This window comes from Manis javanica, chromosome X (assembly GCF_040802235.1).
Source record: "Manis javanica isolate MJ-LG chromosome X, MJ_LKY, whole genome shotgun sequence".
NCBI classification, from domain to species: domain Eukaryota; kingdom Metazoa; phylum Chordata; class Mammalia; order Pholidota; family Manidae; genus Manis; species Manis javanica.
Window position 1 is genome coordinate 82322900 of NC_133174.1, and position 18991 is coordinate 82341890.

The window sequence follows — 18991 nt, forward strand, 5'->3', positions numbered from 1 at the left end:
ATCTTGACTATGACCAGAGTCATTTTAGAGACGCTTGTGGTGTCCTCCCTTCCCCCTCCCACAGCTCTTCCCCGGAGGTAAGAGAAAGAGCAAACCCCGAAGGTGAGCGCTGGTAAAGTATCTTTTTGGCACTGCCACCGCTCGGCTTGGCTTGCTTACTTTGCGAAAACTCTCACTTCTGTCAGAAAAGTGTCCGCGCATGAATCTCCCCGACATTGGCCGTGCAAAAAGGTCTTTCACTTTAACGGATACTGCCAGCTTCTTCGAGGTTGAAAGAAACTCTGAGACTGGGGCAGGTGCTGAATAAGGATCACACCCCTGACTCTCGGGCTACCCCGGCGGAGCGGTCCGCGCTGCGGAGAAATACCCCGAACCCAGAGCCTGCCTGGGACCTTGTGCCGCGCGGCCGGGCCCCGCGGCTCTCTTACCTCTAGGCGCTCGGAGTGTGGATCCTTGCCAGGCTGGCTCTAACCCTCGGGAACCCGACCCCTGGCGCAGAGCTTAGAAGAGCGCAGCGCGCTACGGCGCGCGCAGGATCCCCCAGGCTGTTCCCCTGGCGCTTGCCTCCCCGCCCTTCCTTCCCGCCCTACTTATGGGGTGTGCTCAGCCAGCACCTGCTGGATGTGGAAATAGTAGGTGTGTAAAATTCTGCCTAGCTTTTAAAAAAAGAACTTCTTATAATCGCGTGGCCAATAAAACGGCATCTTTTTCTTATTAAAAAAAAGACTTTTATTCTAAGAGCGCAGAACAGAAAAGGGTTCCTCTTTCTCTAAGAAAATGACTTTTAATCCCAAAAAACGCCTACCTATCCCTAAATGAATGACGTTTCTAAGGTAGAACCTAAAAACAGTTCATCTCTCCACAAAAGTAATTTTTTTTTCCGCGCGTAGCCATCAAATGGTCCCTTTTCGCTAAAATGAATGCCTCTTAATAAGAGCGTCATCGGAGAAGGTGACTTATTAAAAGCACCTAGCCTCAAATGGGTCTTTTTCTTTAGAGACTTTAGAAGAGTGGAGCGGCAGTCTGCTCTCGGTTTGGGAAACTACTTGCACACGAGCTCTTAGCCGCAAATTGACTTCTCCCCTGGCAAAACGGGTGGGGGTCACTCTCCAAGAGTGCAGAGCAGGAACCGCTTCCTTTCCTCCCCCAAATTAAGACACTTACACCTCAAGTGAAAACGGCCTCTTCGCTTCCAGAATAAATTTCTCCGTGCTTTGCTGCTTTGGCCGCCTTTGCGGCTTGGGGTGCGGGGCGCTGGGTTGCGTGTGCGCGCGCGTCTGCGGGCGGGTCCTAGCCTCTGAGCCGGGTGCCCTTCCAAAATGTTGGTTCCGGGGATGGGAATCCAAACTTGCGCCGCTGCGGCACACACCCACAAAGCAAAGACTGGAGAGAAGAGGGACTAGGACAAAAGAATAAATAAAATTAAATATCAGGAACAAAGCAAAAGCAAGTCCTTGTGTGGAAACATCCCAAGATGGGATTTAAACCTAGCACCAGAGCTGTTGCAGTAATGAAGGAAAGTGTGTGGAAGAAAGTGTCCAAAAATCGGTATACGCGGGGAACAGGGCAGAAAATATTGGGGTTTGTGGGGGTGATGGTGTTAGGAGGTGCTGGCGGGCTCTTGGCGCTACAAGGAAACAACCTGAGGAGCGTGCAAAGCATAATTCTGAACATTGAGCACAACACCGGAGAAGGTGGCGGCGTTTTATGACTAAAACGACTCTTTCCCCTACCATAAGAGGTTAAAATAGGTGTGACTTGAAAAAGAAAAAGAAGGGCACTTGCGGGGCACCTTCTGAACTTGGAAAAAACAAAATGGAATTCCACTCAATCTTGTTTGAAACAAACTAGCACAGTCAGGGCGGGAGATAGCCTCAGGGCTGTCCTTTCGTGAGTGTGTGCGTCGAGGGCGGAGGGAGCATTTGAAAACAAGTCGAAGTAATAGTATTTATACGTATTTCTCCCCTTTCTTGCCTTTGTCTGGTTCATCGAAGAAAGCGCGGACGGTGTGCGGCCGGTTTTAACGAAAGAATTCACAGATGGACGCGCTGAGGTCTAAAGAGACCTTTCTCCCTCTGCTAAATTAAGAATTGTCCCGCGCAGCTCACGCGGGCTGCGTCCGGCCGCCACTGCCACTGCCACTGCGCTGCGCTTGCCCAGCGGCGAGGGAGAGCCTCCGCAAGCGAGGCCTGAGAACCCAGTTCTCCAGCGGCCCCTCCGCCCGGGCAGCCCCTCCTTCTGGCGATGATGTCAGCCGCGGCAAGGCTCGGCGGACCTGGAGGAGGCCGAGCTGCTAGTCCGGGTAGCGAGCGCGGGCGGCCCTGCCCCGCGCGGTCCCAGTGCGCAACCGCCCTCGTTGCCTCACGGCCTCCTTTCTGCTCCGGCTCTCGGCCCCTCCTCCCACTCAAGCGCCCGAGGGAGGCGCCAGAGGTGGGGGAGGCCGCTGCGGGCCAGCCGCGGCGGGTTTTGAACCCATAGATCAAACAGATTTAGGGTCTTCCCGCATTCCTTTCCTCCTAGTCCCTGCCCCTCCCCCAACCCCTTTCCTCCCCTTTTCAGCTTTCATCTTCACTGTTCACCGAATTGACTTATTTAGCGGCATTTTAGAGGACAAGTTCTTCAGATGAAATAAGAATAAGTTACCAGTGTTAAATTTCCGCTGTTTCTCTTCTCTCCGGGTGATAAGGAAGGGGGACGTGAAGACCGGAGTCTTCAAAATCATGTGGCTGTCTCTTCGCCTGCAACAGAGCAAGCTCCCCAGAAAGCGAAGACAGTTGTCTTCCCAAAGAAATGGTGCGGTGGGGGAGGAAGGCAGCCGAAGGCGTTGGCGCAGGGTGGGCTGTCCCCTAAACTGAAAGAAGGGATTGGAAATGAGGGGTTGCGGAAAGGCTCTAGGAGCTGCTACCGCAGGGGAGAGGCCACCATGCTCTTCATTATAAGGCTGCGCAGTCACTTCTACAGACTGGAGGGCCAAATGGGGAAAATTAAGGAATAGGATTTTCCAAGACGGAAGCCCGATGCGGCTTCTCCTCTGAATTTGCTCTTCTCGTTCTCAGGAACAAGTCCCTGCTTTCCCGAATTTGGAGCTAATCCGTTTCCCTGATTGCGGACAATTTTTTTCTATAGCTCTGGGAGAAGGACCGCAGCGAGCAGCTGGAGAAGGTTGCACAGGGAAGAGGGAGGGGACGGAGACAAGGGCGTGTGTGGAGGCAACTGGGCCTTGGAACTGTTTCCTTCCCAAGGAAAATAGGTTCAGAGGGGATGGCACCAAACTGCTTACCTTCTGTATTTCGGTTTGGAGGCAGGTGGAACTTTTGAGGGAAAGGGAGCCTGAGCAAAGAGTATCCGTTTTGTAAATACAGTGTTTTGTTTCTTCTTCCCTTTGATGGAAGGCTTATCTTACATGATACATCAGTAAAGGCAACAAACTTAAAGTTGTCATGCGTTTGAAATACAGGAATGGGAAGGAAACTAAGATCAAGCACCAAGCATAAAAACCACATTCAATTTCTAGAGTTCAGTCATTTGTTAAGAGTCGAAAGGAGGCTTTTTTTTTTTAATGACCCAGAAGTGATTCTGACAGACCCCCAAATGCAATTGGATTTGGCATTTGGCACCTGGGAGCCCTAGCAGAACGAACTGCATAGGTTTCACGTTATTTCTTCCTTGGTATTCAAAGCTTCATGTTTTTTGCAAAATAGAAATTCCTGATAGCATCCAGACTGCTGGTGGCAGGAAGAAATCTGGTTAGGGATTTAGAAACCAGAAAAATTTTCCTTTTCGCTGTTCAAGCAGTCAACAGCCTTTAGCCAGGATTTATAAGGTTCTTAGGAAAAGGAAAGGGAGGCACACAGACAAGGAGACTTTATGTAAACCACTGGATTTGATCTACACTGAGGAAATATGTATGGCTGCCACATTTTCTATTAGTGGGAAGGGAAATTATTCATGGGATGAATATTTGAAGTTAATTTTCTCTAATAATCTTGCTTCTCCAATAATCTTGCTTCAATAAATCTTGTCATATGTTTATTTATTCACCAAAGAAACTACAAACATTAATTAGTCACCTACTGTGCCAGACAATGTGCTAGGCTCCAGGAATACAAAAGAGAGTATAAAAACGTGGCCTGGGCCTCTATGAGCCAGGAGACTCCTACAAATTTATGATACAATCTGATAAATGCTCTAATTGAGCATAATGGAGGGAGGAATTAATTTTAGATAAGGGGTTTAGAAAAGATTAATGAAGGTGTCCCTGCCTTTGAAAAACAGGCATCCTTAGGCAGTAGCTAGCCAGGAAGTAGACCTAGAAAAGCCCAACACAGACTAAGGAAAGGTATGAGGAGCCTTATTTCCCACTCTGGAGTTAAAAGGTATGTGTGTTTTTTGTAGACACAGGCCACCTTTGAAAACTTTTCAATCAGATATGTTAGAAACAACAAAAGAGGGTGAGAAAATTGGGCAGCAGGTGGCACACAATAGGAAAATTCTGTTGTCTTTAAATCAATATTTGAATAGACTAATGCACTGTAATAGAGAGTGGAGGGAGGCAAATAAGTAAAAAATATACTGTAACACCTGGAAAAGAAGGCCTAAAGTGAATCAGTGGAACTAAGAAAGAAAGGAGTGATATTTTGGGGGAGAAAATGTCTTAGTCATATTCACTAATCCAGTTATATCTTTATACTTATTTCACCTTCCCCACCCATCATCCCAAATTCTCAGTCTTCCACCATCAGAGCAAACTCCACCGTCTGCAAGCACACGCATCCCTACTGCACTCCATTCTTCATACACCTTCCTGCATTACCTCTCTCACCCTAACCCACTTCAGCTTTGTACCAGCAATTATCTCCCTTAATCATGGCCTTTTCCTCCCCTTGGGCACTGGCAAACACCTCTATCTCTATTCTTCCTCCTCTTCCCTTTCTGTTTCTTCCCTGCATTACTACCTAGGAATTTTCTCCACTCATTCCTTTATCTCCATTTTACTTCCTCCTCTAGCCACCTTTGATTTTCTTCTCCTTCAGTGATTTCAGAGAAGCTTAAAAAAAAAATGGAACCAAGGAACTTCTACTTCAGACTCACAGATTTGTCAATTCTCCTTATGAAGAAAATTTCTTGTTGCCTGTGTGTGTGTCTTTTGCTGTTTTATTTCAAACAAGATGTATAGTGGAATTCCTCAGATTTGTTATATCTTTTTTTATTATGCCTGCAAATGTCTGTTTTCTTTTGGTAACAACTAGGGATTCAAATATTGTACATTGGGGAGTATTCCCAACTTTTCTGAATTTCTTACCACTCACACCTGAAACTGTTTCTCTACATCCCATCCTTTCTGGTGTTATCTTTCTTCCCATAGGTCATTCCTTTTATGCTTTCAGTAAAAGTTTCTTATTTTTATTCCTCTCTCCTTTTTGCTTTGTGGGATTGTTACAGTGGCTCAAATTTAAGTATTTTGGGAGGGAATCCCCCTAGGACAGACCCTCCCAACACACACACAGGCCAAAGCATATTCTTACCAATACACACAGTTACCATGCCAATCTTCAGAGGCAAAGCAACCCATGTTTTTTACTGCATTCTTATAAAGTTATTGTGTGTGTGTGTGTGTGTGTGTGTGTAAAAAGTATAATTCTCAGACCATCCATACCTCTACAGGCAGTGGGGTGGGCTGAATATCACCGGGAATTGGGGAAGGAGTATGCTGTAAAATAGACAATACAGTCTTTCAGCAGTGACATATGTAAATTTTACCTTTGGGAAAAATAAAATATATAAGTACATTTACTTGGATTGACTTTATAACATACCAAATTACATGTCATTGTCTGAGCACAGTTCTATTATCTGAAGACTTATTGATCATTCAGTATCCAGAATGAAGAAAACTAGGTAAGATGCCTTGATATTCCAGACTGGTTTGAGATTAATCTGATCTTATTTGAAATGGCATTATTCTTCAATAGAAGTTCTTCAAAAAGGCATCATCCCTAAAATGTGTTCATCTTTTTTTAGGAGAAAACATCAGACAAACTATATGCCATGATCCCTCAAGATTTATGCCCTGTGTAATATTAATTATAACACACAGGTTTATCACATAAAAAAAGCTATTTTAGGGTGAAAAGTGTCTCTTGAGATTTGGTTACATCTGTACAAAGACTGCATTCTCATTATCAAAAAGTAAAAAATTGAATAAGAGTTTTTCGATCAGTTTTTGAATTAGAAGAGTGACTTGGCAGAAATCATAAATGCTTTTATTATCTTCTGCAATCTAAAAATCCTCAACTGATCAAGAATTTAAACAGATCTTTTAATTGTCTTTGATATGTTAAGCATTGAATCAGTATAATAAATTTTGAAACTAAGAGTGACAATGGCTATAGTTGTCATTTCTGGCCCAGATCTGAAAAAATGATTTTATCTTTGCACCTAAACTGCTCATTTTTAATGTGTAGACTTTGGAAAGCAAAAAGGGTTGGGGTTAAGGAGATATATCCTGGGAGAGGATTTTTCTTTCATCAATAAAAACTGTTTTATTAATCTAACATATCTTGTAGCACAAAAATAATAAAACCAATTTATTGATGGATATTAATTAAACTGTGGAAGTTCATTTCTTTAAAATCTTTAAGTGGGTAGAATGCAAATTGAGATATGTACTGATTTTATAATTCGTTTACTGTCATATGAAACAAAAACAAAACATTATTTCGTACCACACTTTTGTTTTAATTTACCTTGTTTCAGCCTTTAATTTCTATAGTATCCTATATTTTATATAATTTTAAAAATAAATAATATCATTTTAGCCTCATGAAAAACAGTAGGAAAAGAATGTGTGATTATACCTATTTTTTCAATAGGGAAACTGAAGTTGAGACAGGTGAAGTCAGATCTCTATGGCTTTCCAGTTAGAGGGGACACCTATACAAGATTGTTGGTTTTCAGTCTCAAAACCAGGGCTTTTCTCAAAACCCCCACATTGCGTATCATTTCTTTGAATATATTTTCTCAAAGTTCTAAATGTGAAAAGCTAAAAAACGCAGCTTCTTGGATTACAAAATAAAAATCTCAAAGACAAAGATACTTTTAAAAAGTATCTTTTAAGTATCAAGTACATTTAAAAAGGTTTATCAATTAACTGGCTACTTGTGTCATATTCTCCTCCTATTTAGAGTCTTTGTACCCTAACTCTATAAAAATTACACGACAAAATAGGAGGACTGTTGAAACTTAACTGTACGTGCTTACAGATGCTCCCTTACTTCCTCTGTTTTATTTATAGGAATAATTCACATTATGACCCGTCATAATGACAATGCATAAGTTTGTTTACTTAAGGTGGCAAATATTTAGTGTTATAGCCTAATTCATTTTTTCTTTTAGGACATCTATCTGTATTATTATGTAGAGTTTAGTTTAAAGAATATTTGACAATGATTTTTAAGTAGTGATTTTCTTCTGACATGCCATTTTTGGAGCAACATGTCTTTGGGAATCAACTGCATGCAGTTTTGTATCATCAAAAGGACATTAAGCTCCCAATATGCAAATGATTGTTTGTTGTCTTCAGGATTATTAACTACTTTATCCCATGGTTTTTGGTATGGGAAGTGAAAGCAGAACATTTATTTAAATTGTGCGAACACATGGTATTTTATGATTTATAGTTTATTGGTATCCAGAGAATGATCTTCCATAAATAACTTCATCTCCCTGGAGTAGTTTTCTCAGTAGTAAAATGAAGAAATTTTAAATTATATGAAGGCTCTTTCCAATTAAAAAAAACTATATGACTTCTTATAAAAAGCAGTAGACATATAAAGCATTCTTTGCTTGTCCTTTGTCTCTGCAGATATTGTTGATTTCACTGCATTGATCCATTAACCATCAATAACTAAAAACCTATTGCTTGTCCAGCATTGCAATACTTTAGATGTGGGAGTTGGACTGGATTGTGAAGGGTGGCCCTTAAAGAAATTTAAGGGAGTATCTGTTTTGAGAAATTTACACTCTGATTCAGCAAAAACAATGAGCAAAAACAAAGTAATAGTCACATTAAACAAATATTGAGCGCCAAGTGGTACTATACAGCACACCAAAGATGGACCAGGTTTCATAAAGTCTGAAAGCAAAAGGACCAGAAAGATCATTTAGTCCAATCCCTTCATTTGACAGATAAGAAACTAAGTCTCAGAGACTGGAAATGAGTGCTACAGGAGCTCATTCACATAAGGTATTGCATGATAGCATTAATTTACTTCACAGCCTTACCTGTTACCTACTTTTCTCAAATGTACTAATAGTTTTGTACTTTATGAGAAGGCTAAATATGTACAAGACTTGGTAGTTTATTTCTTTGGAGTCAGTTTCCCAGTCTGACTTGGATAAAAAAATACTGTGGTATCCACACTTTGTTTTGAATTTCGATTATTTTTTTAAAATACCTTTATTATGCATATTGTTATAAAACATGCAAAATAAAGTCTTGACATGAAGACCAAGTGAATAGACTAAAATATCAATGCATCAAATTACATATAAATATATTAACTCTTTAAAAATGACTTGAAATCCTATTTACTTAAGATAGCAAGAAATATACATTCTTTGAGGGATGGCTTTATTTTTATAAATGCAAATCTCCCTAAGCTTTTAAAATGCATTTCCCTGAAGTTTTAAATATAATTGGGAAAAATTTTAAGTGAATTTTCTAAACTATGGTCTCTTTCTCTTTGATTCATGATCTTATTGCCCGTGTTGGGATGTATGTGCTTGTTAGCCGGGTATGGGTCAGGCATAGGTAAGCAAAACATGCCACAGGAAAGCTTTCTTTTCTTCCCTGAATAACCTTAGGCTGATTTATTTACTCTACAGCAGAAGGAACGAAGGAATTAAAAATGAAAGCAAGTGGAGGAGAGCACTCTCAGTGTTAGGTGGTATGGCCTGCTTTTCAGTTTAGTGTGAAATACGCAACCTCTTTGAAACTACCCCGGCTAGCTTCCCTCTCTCACATCTAATACTGTGTATTTAGAATACCTTAACTGTTATTTGATAGTTGTATGCAGGTTTAATAGGATCAAAAACTTTTCAAAAACATGTGAATAAATTTTTAAGAGAGGCTTAAGAATAGATAAATACATACAAACACACATAAACTAGCAAGATGAAACTTTTAGGTGGAAACTTTATTTTCATCATATAGGATTTCCACTGCCTTTCTCTACATCAGGAAAAAACTGCTCAGTTTAACACTGGTATTTTAGTCTTCATTCAGGCTCCACGATTTTTATGGAATCCCTTGTCTTGCAACTTAGCCCATTAACTCCGTTTTAACATCCATCAGATAAAGCACTTAAAGTATATGCTAGCCATTTTGTAATGTTAATGACGGGGTTCTTCAGGAAGCTGAAGAATGAGCTTCATAAACACTCAAGGTAGGAGAGCAACAGTACAGGCTTTTATTTAGAGATAAAGTGAGAGGACAGAGCTCCCAGCTAACACCAGGAGAGGACAAGAGAGTCCGTGGTGGTGTGTTGTCTAGGGGTTTTATAGGCAATTGAGAATTTTTCGAGAACATCAAAAAAAAGGCTTAGAGGTGTGGACTTGTACCACCTGCCCTGCCCTCAAGGTGGGCTGGGTTATGGTCTGTCTGCTAGGGCTCTTTACAGTGAAGTCATGGGTTATGCTGAGATACCCTTGCAGAACACTCAAACATTCCAGGTCAAGTTGTTCCTGGCCTTTTGACCTTTAAGTGATCTTTCTGAAGATGTCCATATTCTTAGTCTGGTATCTTTCCCTAGAGAATTAGTGTGACCTTAACTTTGCATAATGCTTAACACGTTTCAATGGGTACTTCTTTGCCCATTGTTACATTGCTTTGACTGTAAATATTCCGCCTTGCTTTCCCCCCTGGAGGCCCTCACCCTACTCTGACTACACCCACAATCCCTGTCTCATTCCTCCCTTTACAGACAGAAACCCTAGCTGCTGCTGGGGAAAGAGGGCAATGACCACTCTGGCTGCTTCATGCTGAGAGGGACGCAGTGAAGGGTGCAGTTAGGTCTTCGTCAGTGCTGGGTCAAGAGGCCTCAGGAGATGGGCGCATCTATCTTGGGTTCCATTTCTATTGTTTTATGGCTTCTAGGCAAGATAGAACAAATTTATTATTAGGTTAAGTAGAAACATCTGGAGTTGAATTTTTCATTTTGGATCAACTTGGTAAGATTAAGAATGCATGGCTGAATATGAGGACTAGAAATAATAAAACTTTAATTGAAATGATAAGAAAAAACTAAAACATTGGAGAATTCATAGTCAGATATTTGGGAGAAACTAGAATTCTGGATCTAGTCTATGTTCCAATGACTACTATTAGGATTTAGTGTAGATAAGGCTGCATTATTAGAACAATACTTTTCTCTAAAATAACCCTCATTTTTATTAGAAGTAACCAGATTAAGAAAATAATTAACACTTGTCTTGATTATTTGCATAAGTGCATCAAGAAGAGCAATTGATTACATAGGCTTTTTTGAAGGTGCTTTGCTGGAACTTTTTATAAGAAATTTCAGATTGGACTTTTAAAGGCCTCTCATAGACAGAAAGCCAAGCCAGACTTGCCATCAGTTTTGCCTGCAGTAACTATAGATTTGTGTGAATTCCTCTCGAGGTTCCCAAGACATTCCTGAGGTTCCTGCGAACCCTGCCAGAAAGTGACCTTCCTTACTCACCTGGTAAGGCTGCTGGGAACCCTCTAAGCAAGGTACCAGGCCAGTTCTTCCAAGGGGCTTTGTTGGCTTTATAAAGTCAACCTTAGTTCCTTAAAGCTATCTGTTCGTATCTGAATTTACAAACGTGTCTCTCAGGTATAACATTCCAGTTAAAGCCTTCGTAATTTAACCATTGTTTTTAATTGGTCTTCTTACAAGGAAAGCAGATTCTTATTGAACGTATGCAAATAAACATACTGCCATGAAATATAAAAATAGTCACTGAGAGTTCTGGAGGGATCAAGTAGAGAGAAAGATAAAAGTTTCTGTAAGAAATTCTAGCCAAAATAAGCAGGCGAAGAGAGGCAACAAAGGGCCAGGTAGTTTATTTGAATGCGATTCCCGGGTGATGTTCCCCTGCCTGGATATCACAGGCCAGGGAAGTCACGCTCAGCAGGGCAGGCAGCAAGTTTTTAAAGAAGGCAGTGGGAGGGAGAGCAAAGGCATGCAGTGGCACAAGGATTGGCTCACCTAGGGTACGTGGGGGTCTCTCATTGGCCTTTAGCCAGGTACTGGAAAGTTACCACTAATCTTCTAGCTTGGGGGAAGGGCTCTAGTTAGGAATGTTATCTGATCAGGCTCTGGAATGTTGTCAGACCAGAACCTGTTGGTCTCTTTGCCTTGTTTGGTGAGGCCTGAGCTTGTCCAGCAGGCTCACCCCTTCCCCTGGTGCCTCCAGCTTTACATTGCAGCCTTTTGATCATAATGGGTGATGACTCGATCTGGCTACTTCCAGCTGACAAGGGGCATCATGGGGGGGGCGGTTTAAGGCTGGTTGATGGCTGAGGAGGCTCAGTCGGGAGGGGCAAGTACTTGTGCAGCAACTGTTGATTAACTTTTATATGTGAAATTTCTTCCATGCACTGTTGAAGGAACTTGGAAACACATGGGGCAATTAAGAGTAAACCACAAACTGTTATTAAGGGGCCTAGCAGAGGCATTAGCCAGGCCATTATGGACTGAAGCCACCCATAAGGGCCGCCTTCAGGTACTCGTATTTTGTGGAGGTCTTTTTGTAGTTCTTGTAGTTTTTTTATGCTTTATTCTACAACCCCAGACTCATTGATATAGTAGCAGCATTGTTCCTGCAAGAAAATACAGGTTCTGCCCTTTTCTGCAGTAAGCAGATCTAAGGTCCGCCGATTTTGATGGGTGACCTGGGCAAGGGAAGTAAGTTGTCACTGGAGGGAAATAAGGGAGGTCGAGATTTCTTCCAAGGTTAGGCTCACTCCATCGTCTAATGCCGCCAATTGACTTGCTAGACCCTGAGAGCTGACTAAGCTATGGCCTAATGCTCCTGCCCCTGTGGTGGCCACAGCCACTGCAGTAACTAGGCTCACTCCCACTAGCACAGGTAGAAAAACCGCCCTCTTCTGTCCAGTGTTTTGATATATAGACCATTCGTCTAGTGCCTGTCTTACCTTAGGTTTGCTGTACAATGTTAGTTGGGGCACCAGCAGCACCGAAAAGCAGGGTCCTACCGTGGTGCTGTTGATGCACTGGGTAAGCGTATTATTGCACCAGAAGAACCTGCCCCCTTGAAGGGAGATTGGAGTATCTACAGTTACCCATCATCAGCATTGTCTTCCCATCAACAATTCCGAGATGGTAGAACACTGGGTCAGGTAGCAGGTCAGTGGGGACAATGGTTCTTCGCACCATTGTCTGGTGGCCCTGGACCAAGCTTCAGGCTTAAGGCTCGTTTTCAACATCGGTACCTTGCTTAAAAGGAGGCCGCAGTGTTTTTCAGAGGAGTTTACTGGTTGAACCTAGAAAAAACTAACAGGAACTGTCGCTGCTGGGTGGTGGTGGAGGAAGGCACAGAGGAAACAATTGGACACATTGCTGAGGATATGTGAAGCATTAAGAAACTGCACTGTTTCTCTAATGACTCCAGCCCAGGAAAGTGGTGCTCCTGCTGGTCGTAGAGAGTGGAGATAGGGGTCCGACTGAATCTTCTGTTTTAGTGCCTGTTGATACCTGTGACTGGGTGTTTAGAACTTCTTTAAGAGTGGGATTTACAGTGCTCCATTCCCTCTTGATGTATACTGTGCCCTGTGGGGACCATTGGTAACTATCGTATAGCTTGCCCTGTACTCCTTTTTCCCAGTGTGGATCCCATGGGTCACTAATGGTAATGTATAGCTTATCTTGTATTTTGAAGAATATGTTGTCAGGGACTCCTCTTGCTGTTTTTCTACTGCATGAACTCTACATGTGTCTAATTCAGGATGACATCCCCCATACATGTCTGCCTGGAGACCACCGGGCTATTCATCTGGCTGGTTGTACTTGACATGACTAACCCGCAGCTTAAGAGGACCCACCTCACAAGACAGCCAATCATCATGTCTGGGTGCCCATTTGAGCCTAGAAAGGTGATACCAGGAGGAATGCCCATGTAGTTTGACTGCTGAGGGCATAGTGAGGATTACTTTATAAGGCCCTGTCCAGTGGGGTTGGAGAGATTTTGGCTGGAGTTCTCTTAGGAGTACCTTGTCTCCTGGCTGAAGGATCACTATGTCTCCTAGGTTGCTGGATGACGTAGGTTGGGGTAGGAGCTGGTCTGCGTGTTCTCTAAGAAGATGTCTCGACAGTGTAAAGTAAGGAAGGTAGGAGGCCAAAGGAGGAGAGATAGCGGGCAGGCCTGTGTTTAGTAAGAAGGGCCTGCCATACATCAGCTCAAATGCGCTTAGTCCAGCCAGTCCCCGGAGGGCAGCATGCAGCCAAGTGGGAGCGATGGGGAGAAGATCGGGCCATGAGAGCTTTACCTCTAGAGACAGCTTAGTTAGTTGGTCCTTTAAGAGACCGTTAGCCCTTTCTACCTTACCTGATGATTGGGGGTGGTAGGGTATATGGAGGTTCCAGGTAATATTAAGAGCCTCAGCTGCTAGCTGAGTGACCGAGAGACAAAAGCAGGCCCGTTGTCTGACTGTAGTGATGCAGGCAGGCCAAAGCGGGGGATGACATATGCCACCAATATCTGTGCCACTACCGAAGCTGTTTCTTGGCTGGTGGGAAAGGCTTCAATCCACCCTGAAAAGGTATCAACCAGAACTAGTAAATACTGGAGCTTTTTATGCTTAGGCATGTGGGTGAAATTGACCTGCCAGTCCTGTCCGGGGATGGTTCCTCTCATCTGGTGGAGGGCCATCCGGATCTTCAGATCACCTTGAGACGAGATGTGATGACAAGTAGTGCAGGCTTGGTGCACCTGATCTATAGCCTTGCGGAGACCATAAGGGGCAAATGTGGGGGAGAGAAACTGGTGCATGGCTTCCGGCCCAATGTGTAGAAACTGATGAATTTTGGATATGATATCTCTGCCTTTGGCTTGGGGGAGGGCAATTTGTCCTCTGAGATATATCCATCCCTGATCTCCCAATGGCCCCCTTTGATGTAGAAGCAGTCGCCATTTGTCATTGGGTATTGGAGCAATAGAGAGGGGGAAAGAAACAGCACAGAGGGTTGCCCAGACCCGGATGTTAATTTTCGGGCCGTGGCGTCTGCCAACGCATTACCTCTACTTACTGGATCGTTTCCAGTCTGATGTCCCTTACAATGCATGATGGCCACTTCTTTGGGGTCCTGTAGGGCCTGTAGCAGTGTCTGATAGCCCTACCATTGATGATCGGGGTTCCCTTAGTGGTAAGGAAGCCCCTTTCTTTCCAAATCACAGCATGAGTGTGTGTAATTAGGAAGGCATATTTAGAGTCAGTATAAATTGAGGCCCTCTTCCCAGCTGCCAGCTGTAATGCCCATGCAAGAGCTACTAATTCAGCTTTCTGGGAGGTGGTCCCAGATGGGAGTAGGCTTGTTTCTATCACCTATGACAGAGTCACCACTGCCTAGGCCGCCATTTGTACCCTGTCACTCCCCTTCACCGAGCTTGTGTCTACAAGAAAGGTCAAGTCAGTGTCCTTAAGGGGCATGTCTTGTAGGCCCTCTCTAGGTTTTCTAAGAGCCTCTACAATTTCTACATGGGAATGAGTGGGCTGATCCACCTGATCACTGACAGGAAGCAAGGAGGCTAGGTTAAGGGGTGGAGAGACTTGTAGGGTTACCTGTTGATGTTCAATAAACAGGAGGTGGAATTCCTATACTCTTGAAGGACTCAAGGAGGCCAGGGATTTATGATTCAAAAGATCTTGTAACCGGTGTGGGGAATACACAGTAATGGGCTGTTGGAGGGTTAATTTCAGGGCTTCTGGGGCCAGACATCCTTCAGCTGACAGGGCTCAGAGGCAAGGTTGCCACCCCCTGACAGTGGTATCTAACTGTTTGGAGAGAAAGGCAATGGGACAGTACCCCGGCCCCACTGGCTGTGCCAGCACTCCAGTTGCCACTCCTGCCCTCTCTGCTGTGTATACAGTAAAGGGCTTAAGTCAGGGAGCATCAATGGGGGGGATGAAAGCAACACATCCCACAACTGATTGAAAGCAGAAGCCACCTCAGTGGGTGAAGTCAGCGGCCCAGTAGGAGTCTCTGTGGCAACCACATAAAGCGGTCTGGCCAGAAGGGCAAAGTTAGGCAACCAGTGTCTGAAAAACCCCACCAATCCTAGAAAGGATAATATCTCAGCTCCTGAAGTAGGTGGCAGGAGAGCTTTAATCGCAGCTTCTCAGTCTGCCGTCAGGGCTTTAGTGGTGGGAGTTAGAGTTAGCCCAGGGTATGTAACCTGAGGTAGAGACAGCTGTGCTTTGGCACGGGATACCCTGTATCCCATGTCTGCCAGGAAATTAAGAAGGGATGTGGTGTCCAGGACTGAGGCCTCTTTTGAGGGGCTGCAAAGTAAAAGATCATCCATGTATTGGGGGAGAGTACTCTCACCCATTGAATGTTGCGAGAGGTCCTCTGCCAGGGCCTGTCCAAAAAGATGGGGGCTATTTCTAAAACCTTGAGGTAAAGCTGTCCAGGTCAATTGTCTAGATCGACACAGTGTCAGGGTCTTCCCATGTAAAGGCAAATAGCGGCTGCGAGTCTGAGTGGAGAGGTATAGTGAAAAAGGCATCTTTAAGGTCCAGTACAGTAAAATGAGAGGTACCGGAAGGGACCTGAGACAGAAGAGTATGTGTTAGGCACTACTGGGTGTAAGGGAATAACAGCCTCGTTAATTATTCAGAGGTCTTGAATGACACCTCGCTCCAGAAGGCTTTCTTACTGGCAAGATGGGAGTCTTGCCTGGAGAGTTAGTCGGTACTAAAAGCCCCTGTGAGAGTAAACGATTAACAATAGGCTGTAGTCCCCTTTGATGAGCCTGCAAAATAGGAAATTGTGGCTGAGAAGGGAAGCAGGATGGGTCTTTAAGGCGTATTAAAATGAGGGTGTGGTGAGTTGCCACCACAGGGGTGGAGATGTCCTACATGACAAGATTGACAGCAGTCCAGGAAGTCGGGAGACTCAGGTTACCGTTGTCTAACTCTCCTTCGCCAACCAAAGCAATGAGGGAGTTTCTGGTGTCCTGTAAGCATTTAAAAGGTGGGAGGGAAATAGAGGCTCCTAACTTATAGAGCAAATCCAGTCTTAACAGAGGGGTAGGACAGGAAGGCATGACTAGAAAGGAATGGGTAAACAGGATGCCTTGGAAGGTGCAGGCCACTGGGCCCGTCTCTAAAGGCTTGGAGAGGGTTCCCATAATCCCAACTACGGAGACTTTAGCAGGGTTCAAAGGCCCTTTAAAGTAGGGGAGAACAGAGTTTAGCCCCTGTATCCACCAAGAAGGAGATGGGCTTACCCGCTACCCACAGCTTGGCGCTGGGCTCAGCGAGGGTGATTGGGGTGTCCGAGTCCAGGCGTCTTCAGTCTTTGAGGATGCCCAGCAGGTCTGAAGGGTAGTCTTTTGAGGGCATCCACCCCCCACGGGGCTCTGCCGCCAGAGGAGGACCACCCCTGAGTGGACAGTCTACTTTCCAATGACCTTGCTTACCACAGCTGGGGCACGATCTGTTCAGTCTGTGTGGTTGGTTGGGGCACGTCCATGCCCAGTGCCCTTCTTCACCACACTGAAAGCAAGGGCCCAGAGGTTTGAGTCGATCTTCAGGGACACACTGACAATCTCCATGAGTCGGCTGTAGAGCAGCTGTTATGGTGCGAGTCTGTTCTGCCATTCGGGCAGCTGACCTCTCGCTCTCGTCCTCTCGGGCATGAAAAACTTTAAATGCTATATCTACCAGGTCTCCTAGAGGGGTCTGGGGACCATCCTCAGCCTTTTTAAGCTTGCATCTGATGTTGGGAGCTGACTGAGTTATAAAATGCATGGCTAGGAGAGAGGAACCTAATGTTAAGGCAGGGTCAATTTTAGTAAAAGCTCCTAGAGTTTCTTTTAGGCACTTGAGAAATTCTGATGGGTTTTCGTCAGGCTTCTGGGTAATCTTTCAAAGCTTATCATAATTGATAGCCTTTTGGGCGGTTGAGTTCATACCTGCCAATAAGTAGCGAACCATGTGATCCCAGCAAGCCTCACCCTCTGGAATATTATAGTCCCACATGGGTTCCTGTAGAGGAATAGCTTCCCTACCCATAGGTTCCCACTCATCTGTGGCATGAGCTTCATTGGCACAGTGCTGTGCTGCTGCCATGACACGGTCATATTCCTCTGGGGTTAGAGTGGACTGGAGGACTACATGCACATTGTACCAGGTGAGTTTGTAAGCTCGAGTGAGATATTTAAACTGCTTAGTGAACATTACAGGGTTGGAGGAAAAGGACCCCGATCACTGTTCTACTTCGGATAAGTCTGCCAGAGAAAAAGGAACATGAACCTGCACTACCTCTTCAGCCCCCGCTACCTCCCTCAGAGGAGCCATCACGTAAGCTTGAGACCTCTGTGACTTAGAGCGGGTTACAGGAGGGCTAGGCCATTTGGGCGCCAGCCATGGCAAGTAAGACAGCAGTGGGTTCGAAGGAGGGGATGGAGGGGGTGACGTTGGCAATGGGGGATACAACTTGGGAATCGATCCAGAGCTTGAAGGCAGGGGTCTGGGGTATGGGGGAGTTTTATCTGTTTTATCCGAAGTGGAGTCAGCACCTGTGGAGCAAGATGGTGGCACGACTGGAAGAGAAGGGGAACAAGGTGTGGAGAAACTGGAAGAGAAGGAGAACAAGATGGCAGAGAAACCGGAAGAGAAGGAGAACAAGATGGCAGAGAAACCGGAAGAGAAGGAGAACGAGATGGTGGAGAAACCAGAAGAGAAGGAGAACAAGGTGGTGGAGAAACCAGAAGAGAAGGAGAACAAGATGGAGGAGAGATACATTGAGGAAGGGAGCTGGCCCCCATGGTAGGCCTGGAGGATCAGGAAGACAGATAGCCGAGATCCTCCACCAAGTCTGTCAGAGAAGAGCCTCCCAGTAATAGGAGGGGTAGAGATTGGCTGTCTTTGGTGGAGGCCTTGGGCTAACAAAACTTGGGAAAGAGTACACTTAACACAAATCTGGGCAAGTGCGCAGAGTCCAAAAAGCCTGCACATATGGGATTTCACTCCACTTTCCGCTCCAATGGCAATAATTAGTTAAGTTGGTGAGGAGACCAAAATCAAAAGTTCCCTCAGGGGGCCAGCGAGATTGGTTGTCCAAGGGATACTGAGGCCAATCCTGAGAGCAAAGGAAGACCAGCTTCTGTTTGCGAACGTCCCAGGACAAATATAGAGTAGCCAAATTAGAAATGAGACACCACAACAGGGTCTGGGCCTCTGCTTTTGAGGGCTGGTTCCCCATGTCTGCATCACTCCCCAACTAATCCCACAGAGAGGAGAGCCCAGCGTCCCAAGTGCACCAAGTCATGGGAGACATCCTGGGAGCCTGGGTGAGGGATGTCTCCCACACCGCAGGTCCAGGGGTGGGCCAGATGACCACAGACATCTTGGGGCCTGGGTTGGGTACGTCTCCCACACCGCAGGGCCAGATGCCTGCAGAGGGTGGGCTCGATGCCCAGGGGCCGGATGCCCCGACCTGGACGTAGCTATGATTTTGAATGGACCAGGTGAAACGGAGTTAGGAAGGGAAATAGATGGGGGGAAACTGAGGGGCTCACTGGAAAATGGTCCACACAGCAGAGAGCAGGTTGAGGTCCTGGATCAGGGAAGGAGGGGGCAGGGCCACGGGTGGCCAGTCAGGGCCCTGCACTCACGCTCCTTCCCGGGATTTTGGCACCAAATGTAAGATAAATTCTAGCTGAAATAAACAGGTGAAGAGAGGCAACAAACGGCCAGGTA

At 45.0% G+C, this 18991-nt stretch overlaps 1 protein-coding gene and 1 long non-coding RNA gene across 4 annotated transcripts in view; one reads left to right on the forward strand and one right to left on the reverse strand.

Annotated features, from left to right (window-relative positions):
* Window positions 1-3400, reverse strand: part of LOC108392970 (uncharacterized) — a 34505-nt gene extending 31105 nt beyond the window's left edge. Inside the window, exon 1 of the long non-coding RNA XR_001852153.2 lies at window positions 429-3400. This is a non-coding gene — a long non-coding RNA (uncharacterized lncRNA). The remainder of the gene's footprint in view (window positions 1-428) is intronic.
* PCDH11X (protocadherin 11 X-linked) overlaps window positions 1-18991 on the forward strand; it is a 797150-nt gene that overhangs the window by 399 nt on the left and 777760 nt on the right. The window lies entirely within an intron of this gene.